The sequence below is a fragment of the Pistacia vera genome, unplaced genomic scaffold (genome assembly GCF_008641045.1).
Source record: "Pistacia vera cultivar Batoury unplaced genomic scaffold, PisVer_v2 Contig507, whole genome shotgun sequence".
Classification (NCBI taxonomy): Eukaryota; Viridiplantae; Streptophyta; class Magnoliopsida; order Sapindales; family Anacardiaceae; genus Pistacia; species Pistacia vera.
This window is the reverse complement of record NW_022196343.1, coordinates 827,375-835,732: the sequence shown is the minus strand read 5'-3', so window position 1 is coordinate 835,732 and position 8,358 is coordinate 827,375. Positions and strand designations below refer to the sequence as shown.

The 8,358-nt window shown below is 38.5% G+C and overlaps 1 non-coding gene across 1 annotated transcript; it reads left to right on the top strand.

The window, feature by feature from the left end:
* Positions 1-561: 561 nt before the first annotated feature.
* LOC116106011 lies at positions 562-668 on the top strand. Its single transcript, XR_004124195.1, has one exon. It is a non-coding gene; the product is annotated as a small nucleolar RNA R71 (small nucleolar RNA).
* Positions 669-8,358: the final 7,690 nt, after the last annotated feature.

The following is an 8,358-nucleotide window of genomic DNA, read 5'->3' as shown; positions in this document are numbered from 1 at the left end:
CCCTTGTTGGTTGCTCACCCCTGTTTGGTTATTTGGCAATGACCTTTGATTCCATTGACTGTTTTGCTGATTTTATTGGTTTTGATTGCCCCAAGATAGGTTTGGGTCATTCCTCCAACCGGGATTAAATGTGTTGGAGTACGGATTGTTCGGTTGCCTTTGATTTCCAACCAAGTAGTTAACCTGCTCTAATGTTGATGATGCTGAGGCAAATGTGCTCCCTACTTGACATTCACTGCTCACATGATTACCTGCACAAAAACACAAGTTAGTTGAGGAGCTTGAATGGAATTTACCTGCATACTTCCCAACTGTTTCTGAAGTGCTGTCAATTGGGCTGAAATGGCTGTATAGGCATCAACTTCATGAAGACCCATAGATTTCTTCGGTAGCACCCTCTCATTAGGTCTTTGATAGCTGTTGCTTGCTAGAACCTCAAGCAACTCATGAGCTTCTTCCAGAGTCTTATTCTGTAATGCTCCTCTCGAGGCTGCATCCACCATAGTTTGCACATTTACTGTTAATCCATTATAAAATGTTTGGACTTGTATCCAAACTGGAAACCCATGATGTGGACACCTTCTCAGTAATTCTTTGTATCTCTCCCAAGCCTCATACAAAGATTTTGTCTTTTCTTGAATGAATGACGTGATGTCATTTCTAAACTTTGCCGACTTTGCTGGAGGAAAGAATTCGGTCAGGAACTAATGGGAATGAAAAATGTCATATTTACCCCCTTAATGTTTAGTCTTTTATACGTATTTGTTTCCTAAATGTACTCATTATTATTCTATTTTGATTTAGGATGCAAATGGAGGCGTTAATTGTAAAACGGAACTAATTAAGTGAATTCGGACAGTTTCGACATTGTTTCGTAATCTGGGCATAACTCTCTCTTCCGAGCTCCGATTGAGATGATTCAAAATGCTGTGGAACGATAAGAAATAGATATACAACGTTCATGTTTTGAGTTTGGAGAGATACTCGCTGCATAAAGGTTTTAATCGAGCTTGAATTTGACGCATCTGCACTGGACGTCCTAGAACATTCTGCCNTGGTTGTGGCTGGAGCTGCTATGAGAGGAATGGTCGTGCGTGAATGAGCTGCCGTGGAGCTGCTATAAGAGTGAGAAAGTGAGGGAGTGGAGGTGGAGCTGCTGTGAGAGGACAGAGGAGTGGTCGTGGCTGGAGCTATTGTGAAAGGAATGGTCGTGCATAAATGAGTTGTCGTGAATGAGCTGCCATGGAGGCTGGAGCTGTGTGGCCTGTGTGTGAGAGAATGAGCGGCTGCGTTTTTGTTTTTTTTCACTGATAGTGATAAGTTTTGGTTTATCTTAGGGTTTGAGTGAAAGTTTTTTATTTAATTTTTTTTTAAATTCAAATTTGCGGGTCTGCGGGTACCCGCGGATAGTACCCGGTCCATCCGCAAAAGTCATGGGCAGGCCGGGTACTGGTCGAAGTATGTGTTACTGATGCGTGTTTACTACAACATGTAATATGTAGCAAGTATACTAGTCGCACAAGTAATAAAATGATGAGTGAGTATCGTTCCCATGAGGATTGGTGGCTAAGCACTAAGTTTTTCTACTGTTTTCAAGTTAGAGTAATCGAGTTGCTTGGATTGAAGGGAGACAAATTAAACTTAAAAACTAAAACAAAATTTCTAATTGTTTAAAACTAAATGATGAAAGCAAAATTTAAGACACGGATAAAATCAATTCAAAAAAAACGGGTAGGGTTTTGACTTTATTTGGACTATCTGGGTTAAACCTAAGGATTATACTAATTTCAAAGTCACATGCAGTGATTGTAAATCGAACTCTCTAAAGTATAAAATATACCTTCTCAGGCTATATTTCCTTACTTTTTCCTATTAAACTTCCGCACCCAACAAAATGAAGATTAGTAGTTCAAGGTTCATTAAGCACAAGAATCCTAGATTGATTTCATTAATTCTTAAATCTATCTCTAGCATTTAATATTACAATGGTGATTACCAAGAAGCTTAACATGAATTATTTCTCAATCTCATCATGTTCATTACATAAAAACAATAATTTCAGAACAATCACACAATCTAAGCAAAATCATATGAAAATAATAATCATCAATTACTTAACCCATTAGAATCCGAACTACATCAAAACTCTAACCTAAAATAGGTTAGTTCATGGCTAAATCAACAATACCAATAAAAGAAATGAAAAATTCGAAGTTCAACATAATGAAAAAAAGAGAAATGACAAGAAAATCTCCCCAAATGAAGAATCCACTGGTTTAATCTCGAATCTTCACCCTTTGCAATCAAAGTTTGCCCAAAACTAATCTAAGACAATGTAAAAAGCTGCTCTCTCATAGAAGAAACGAACTACTTTGTAAAATGACTAAGTTTCTCTTTTATACTCAGCCAAAAACCTAAAAACAAATGCCTAAATGAAACTATGTGTTTTTTAAATTCCCAGACTTCGCCGCTTCTTCGCCGCGGCGATGAAGTGAAATAAACCCACATGCATAACTCTCTTCGCTGCGGTGAACCTTCATGTGGAATTCTGAAATTACAGAATTGCCTTCCACTTGCTTCTTTGCTTGAATCTTCGATCTTTGACACTTTTCTCATGGAACAAGTTTCATCGTGCATCCATTCTGCTTCAGAACTTTCCCAACTTCTGAGATCCGCTCACTTCTGAATCCAAAAACTCCAATTCACTCCTTAATTGCATTAAATGTCCATTTTAGCCTGAAACACAAAATATAAAGAATTAAGTAGCAATTCAGGTCAAAATGAACTAAAAAGTATCTAAAATCTGACTAAAAAGTCTAATCAAAACAGTATAATCCATGGATTATCAAATACCCTCAAACTAAAGACATGCTCGTCCTCGAGCATGAGGACTCAATGAAAGAAAAACAATAAACAACCAAAAACACAAAACACAACACAACAAAACTGAAAAATGAACAAACACAACTTTGACTCAACTCAACATACGAATTGCCTCGAAATTTCAAAAGTCTCAAAGGTTGTTGAAAAATTATTATCAGAAAATGTTCAACACTCTAAGAAGTTATAAGCTACATCGACAGTCTGTCTCAATCGGTCCACCGAGTAGGTGATCCCCACTTCAATCCACATTCCAACTTCCTGGATTATTTTATGCAAAAATGAAAAGTTTATCAAATGGTGGCGAACTCCATAAGCCTAAATATCGAACTACTCTCCACTAACGTGGACTAGACATCCTTAAGGATCAAAAAGTCTTTGCAAGCTTGTAACGTTAGGCTCGGGTAGTGGGTTTTAAGAAAAAGGATAGGATAAATAAAGTAAGAGAACTCGGTTTTCCTCATGCAAACACTACAAGTCACATCAAACTCCACTTCTTCTCAACCACCAATCAAAGTATCAACCAATTTACACCCCTCGAACTTATGCATTCCTTATTTTGATTTTGAATTGAACTAAAGAACAATTTTTTTTTTTTTTCAAAGCAATCAAATTGATGTTAATTAACTCTCTTATTCTTATCGCCCTTCTCACAACCCCCAAACTGTTTTTTTAATGATTCGCACCACTCTTCACTTTCTTTGTGTTTGCATTAGGCCTAAGATTCTCCTAAGGATACGATTATGTGTTTAGGGTAGTCGGATTGGGAAATTTTTTGGTTTGTAAGAAAATAAGACACAATGATAATCTCATAAGGCTCAAGTAGGTGACTAGGGGCAATATCACTCGTGGGTTGGCTAGAAAGGCTCAAACGTTCCGAAAAATACCTAAATCATTTCCTCAACAATGTCTATTCCTAAGATTTCGCCTCAAACACTTCTCTACTAGGTTCTAGAATCCACCAACATTATCAAATTTTACCTAACCACATAAAATGAATCTAAGCATGCCGAAATAAATGAAAATGGTGGTTGAACCACTCAACAACCTCAATCAAAATCCTGTCAATAAATAAAAATTTGAAGCAATGCTTAACATTTTTCAACAATAACATCCCAACAATCCTAGTCTCATCATGGACTTATGCAATTCATCATTGGCAACCACAATAAAAACACAAACTTAACTGAAACAAAATCAAAATTTTTCAAATTTTCCTACCCCCAAACTAAAGATGACATTGTCCCCAATGTCACATTATGCATAAATTAGGAATGGAAAATAAAATAAAATAGAAAAAGGTGTGAGATAGTTCCCTGATTAATCCGTGAAGTTGAAATTCCGCTCAACATTGTGCACATTTGGTCCTCAGCTTTTTCATCACCCATATTCTGTAAAACAATTGAAAACGATGGTGTCCACTATGTTAGTAAAATCCACTGACTAATTAGACAGTATTACAACCCTAATCTCGTCTTTACATCAACTAGAATTTAAAACAAAAATGAAACAACTAAAACAACTCACACAATCCCAAACAAAAATATCAACGGAGTTCAATGTTCAAAATAAAAGAAAAACAAAAACAACTACTAAACAAGAAAAAATAACGAAACTAAAACAGGTGCTCATTCTTCAGCTTCCTTGTCTTTCTCAGCGTCATCCTCTTCTGTTTCTGAGCCCATCCAATCATCTGAATCCCAGTCTTCCCACTGGTGTTCTGAAGTATCAATCCTGAAGTTGTTGCAGCAGCTAATTTACAGCTCATGTGTCTTCCTGGACTCCTCATATTCATCTCTGTCAATCTAAGGTAAGGCATAGAAATCATTGATGACTTTGCCGTAAATACCACATCAGTGCCCCTCACAAAAACAACCCCCTCATCACATTCAGGGAGGTTGGCATAAAACTCTCTCACTAGTGGTTCCACAGCTGCATGTTCGGGTTCATCCAGAAAATTCTTCCATCTTCTACCTTGACTCCTCTCATTAGCCTTGGTTGCAGTCAGTCCACGTTCAGGGATAAATCCCTTGTCTTTCCTTTTGACTGCTGCCTCATAGTTTTTCCGAGCCTTTTCATTCATAAACCGGTCATCTACTTTCTTTCCTATTCCTTTGCCCTTGGTTGATACCTTGACTTTGAGCGGAGTTTTCTCCTAAACTACACTTCAACTCAAACAATGCAACTCAACAATTCAAACCTAAGTGTCCTACAACACCTAATTCAATCCTGCAAAAACTTCCAACACTTCCAAAAAATTTCACCTCAACCCCCAAACTACTTTTTTTCCAATTTCAACCAAACACTTCAAAATTCAAGACCCACGCTCCTCAATATCACACAATGCACAATCAATCCTTCCTCAAACAAAATCAACACTTACAAGCACACAAATTCCACAACTAAACCAACAATCAAAATTCTCAGATCTTCAATTCAAAACTCAAAATTTTTGAATAAAAAGCTTAGAGAATGTGAAATCTTACCAACACTAAGGAGTATTTGCCACCAATTGAGTGAAAATAAGCCTAGATTGCAAACCCCCAAATTTCCTTGAACTCAAAAATTTCGTGAATTTTCACGAAATTTGTTGTTGAAATGAGTTGTTTTGGCGTTTAGGAAGGTTAAGGAGTGAGGAAATTGGTTGGAAAATCACTGGGAAGGCTCTGGATTGAAGTTTGAAAATTTTTCTCTGAAATGGGTTTGAAGAGTTGCGTGAAAAATGAAGGAAAGTAAGAATTTATAGAAAACAGAATTTAAAGACGATGAAGGGTGAAGGTTGTTCACTTCATCAGCTCGCTAAAGGGGCACGTTGTCTTGTTCATTCGCTGATTGTCCTGTTCACTCGCTGTTGTCTTGTTCGCTCGCTGTTGTCTTATTCATTCGCTGATTGTTCTGTTCGCTCGCTGTTGTCTTGTTTGCTTCATCAGCTCGCTAAAGATTGGCGCCGCGGAGAAGAGACATTTTCAAATCTAGGGTTTTTAAAACCCAGTCGATGCCGCGGCGAAGAAAAATGCTTCGCCACGGCGAAAAAATACAGGGAGTTCTTCATCGTGGCGAAGATCCCTTGTTCAATTTCGCTTACACTTCCCTCGTTGCGAAGAAATTTTACCGAGAGAATGGCATCGCGGCGAAGAGAGATTTTCGCCGCGACGAGGTTTGAAACTTTTGCCAACCAAATATCTTCAAAAAAAAAATGCTTTGCCGCGGCGAAAACTGGAAAATTCAGTTTTCTCCCTTGATTCACAATTTCACCTGAAACATTCAAAAACACACAAATTAAACTTCATAAACACAGTCAAACCAAAAAGTAAACAACTACAAAATAATGATAAAGATAAAGAAATGAAAACACTTGGGTTGCCTCCCAAGGAGCGCTTGTTTATAGTCGAAAGCTCGGCTCTTTTGATTTTTCACGTCAGTCCGGACTATCCAGGTACATCACATCCCTGAAATCTCCCTTGTGCTGGAGCTTCATTTGTTGATGATCTTTTTCACACAGGGTCTTTGTTGAGAGCTTAGCCACCCATTTCCATCCCTTGGTTATAACTTTGGTGGCTCGACTCTTCTCATCGACTGCTTTCCATTTTCTTGACTTTCCCTCACCCTTTTTGAGCTGAGAGCCCTGGTCCTTGTGAAAACACAAACTCGACTGTGGCTCATCTTGGAATGTTGTGCAACCCTTTCCTTTATGGTCCTCACTCTCGAACTGATTCAGGTTGACCATGCATCCTTTAATTTTCACATTTGGACTGTTCAGTTGGAATGGTTCAATTTTTGACTGGTCCACCAAATCGATTTTTAAACATAATTCTTGCTTAGGTGGAAATCTTATCGACTCAAGGACATTAAATGTTACTTCTTCATCTTGCATCCTCATGATTAACTTCCCTTCTTGAACGTCGATTAAAGCTCTTCCTGTAGCCAGAAATGGTCGTCCTAGGATAAGAGGAATCTCCTTGTCCTCTTCCATATCCAATACAAAGAAGTCTGCAGGGAAGATAAACTTGTCCACCTTAACCAACACATCCTTTACAATGCCCCTCGGATGCTTTATGGATCTATTCGCAAGTTGCAAGCATATGGTTGTCGGTTTCACTTTACCAATTCCTAATTTCCTGAAAACAGAGAAAGACATAAGGTTAATGTTGGCACCTAGGTCACATAAAACTCGATCAAATGTAATATCTCCTATAGTGTAAGGAATAGTAAAACTCCTTGGATCTTTGAGTTTTGATGGCAGTTTCTTCTGGAGAATGGCGCTGCACTCCTCCGTGAGCATCACCGTTTCCTCATCTTCTAACTTCTTCTTGTTTGATAAGATCTCCTTGAGAAATTTCGCGTAACTCGGCATCTGTTGCAATGCATCTGCAAAAGGAATGTTAATATGCAGTTTCTTAAAAACATCAAGAAATTTAATGAACTGCTTATTCTGATTTTCTTTTCTGAGTCTTTGAGGAAAAAGCACGGGTGGTGTGTGATGTGCCAACTTTGGTGGTATCTCGGGGAATGGCAATTTCTCTTTCCTTTTCTTTTTCCCCTTTTCCTTCTTCTACTCATCTTTCCTAGGGCTGGGTGGTTTCTCTTCAGCAATGATTTCTTCATCAACTTCCTCATCAGATTCTTCTTTTTTCTTCGATGGATTTTCCTCTTCTCTTGATTTTTCCACCTCTTCTAAAACTGTCCCACTTCTCAACGTTATTGCATTCACTTGCTCACGTGGATTAGTCACTGTGTTGCTTGGTAAAGACCCCTGTGGTCTCTTATTTAGCTTTTCAGCTAACTGCCCCATCTGTACCTCCAAGTTCCGAATGGATGCCCCTTGATTTCTAAAATTAGTTCTCGTCTCATTCATAAAACCTGTGGTTTCTTGCATGAACTTCCCAAACATGTCCTCCAATTTTGTCACTCTTGGGTCCCCTTGTTGGTTGTTCACCCCTGTTTGGTTATTTGGCAATGACCTTTGATTCCATTGACTGTTTTGCTGATTCTGTTGGTTTTGATTGCCCCAAGATAGGTTCGAGTGATTCCTCCAACCGGGATTAAATGTGTTGGATTACGGATTGTTCTGTTGCCTTTGATTTCTAGCCAAGTATTTAACCTGCTCCGATGATGACGATGCTGAGGCAAACATGTTCCCTACTTGACATTCACTGCTTACGTGATACCTGCACAAAAATCATAAGTTAGTTGAGGAGCTTGAATGGAATTTACCTGCATACTTCCTAACTATTTCTGAAGTGCTGTCAGTTGGGCTGAAATGGCTGTATAGGCATCAACTTCATGAAGACCCATAGATTTCTCGGTAGCACCCTCTCATTAGGTCTTTGATAGTTGTTGCTTGCTAGAACCTCAAGCAACTCGTGAGCTTCTTCCAGAGTCTTATTCTGTAATGCTCCTCCCGAGGCTGCATCCACCATAGTTTGCACATTCACTGTTAGTCCATTATAAAATGTTTGGATTTGCATCCAAACTGGC